Raw genomic sequence first — 1,569 nt, 5'->3', positions numbered from 1 at the left:
CTTGCGAAATATGGATTCTACGTCCAAATCCATCCCAAGAGCTTGTCATAAACTAAATGTCAGTGACACTGGTTAGAATATCCGAACAAGTTGAGAAAGTTACATTGACTTCTATGGGCCCAAAACTGCTGAAAAACGCGCCATCATGTTCCACAGCTTAGTGTTTATTACTGTCTGTACCTGACTGTGTGCCTGACTGTCATGTAACCTGACTGGGTGTGCCTGACTGTCTGTACCTGACTGTGTGCCTGACTGTGTGGCTGCTACACAGTTTGTCTAAAATGTGTGACTGCCTGTTTTCTTCACTGCATGTTCCGTATCACCCATGGTCCTAAAAGTGTGACTGCCTGTTGTCCAGTGTGTATCAATCTTAATAGTCTGCGACAAGAAAGCTCCCGCACACTGTTGACATTTGCGGAGTTTTACAGTGACGTTTTGGTCTACTGACCCTCTTCAAGCAGTTCAACTGTGAATTGCTTGAATTGCTTTAAGGTCAATTGAACAAAACGTTGCTATTAAACGCTCCAAAAGTGGGCATACGGGAGCTTTGTTGTCTGACGTTTGTGACCCAGGGCAAGGGGTTCCCATCCGACGGACCAAAGGAGGTGTGCAAGGACAGGGCCGTAACCAGACATTCTCAAATACCAAGGTCAAATACTGTGTGCTACTGTATAGGCTAATGTACATTAAGTGTGCTTCAAATACTTCAGTCAACTAAAGTACTTAAGTTTGTTTCCATAAATTGGGGTGTCGTATACAGACTGAAATGATCATTGTTGATCATATATTAATTTTCATCATAGATACATTTTACATTACTGAAAAAAATACAGAGGACATGACCTCTGTGTCCTCAATGGTAGTTATGGCCAAGTAGCAAGGATTTTATACAGAAGAGCTTTCAATCCCAGTCTTCAATGACATGTAGTGTGACTGTCCTTGTTTCTCCTCTTCAGCTGAAGCTGTCACACTGAAGCCCCTTGTTTTGCACTGCTCTCTCTCTCTCTCTCTCCCTCCCTCTCTCTCTCCCTCTCTCTCTCTCTCTCTCTCTCTCTCTCTCTCTCTCTGTCTCTCTCTCTTTCTGTCTCTCCCTCTCTGTCTCTCTCTCTCCGTCTCTCTCTCCCTGTGTCTCTCTCTCTGTCTCTCTCTCTGTCTCTCTCTGTGTCTCTCCCTCTCTGTCTCCCTCTCTCCCCCCCTCTCTCGCTCTCTCCCTGTGTTTCTCCCTGTCTCTCTCTCTCTCTCTCTCTCTCTCTCTCTCCCTGTGTCTCTCTCTCGCTCTGTCTCTCACTCTTTCTCTCTCTCTCTCGCTCTCTCTCTTTCTCTCTCTCTCTCTCTCTCTCCTCTCGCTCTGTCTCTCACTCTTTCTCTCTCTCTCTCGCTCTCTCTCTCTCTCTCTCTCTCTCTCTCTCTTCCAGTCTATTCTCCATCTCCTGACAATAGCTCCACGCAGACGCTCACTCTCTGCTCAGTTTACATTATCCAATAGTTCACTCAGTGCAGTTAGTACTCTATTCTTCAACTTATTTTCGTACACTCCACCCACCCCCTGCCTCTTTCTCCAGATGGCGA

The sequence above is a fragment of the Engraulis encrasicolus genome, chromosome 12 (genome assembly GCF_034702125.1).
Source record: "Engraulis encrasicolus isolate BLACKSEA-1 chromosome 12, IST_EnEncr_1.0, whole genome shotgun sequence".
Lineage (NCBI taxonomy): Eukaryota > Metazoa > Chordata > Actinopteri > Clupeiformes > Engraulidae > Engraulis > Engraulis encrasicolus.
The sequence above is the reverse complement of the archived record's forward strand: the minus strand, read 5'-3'. Positions refer to the sequence as shown.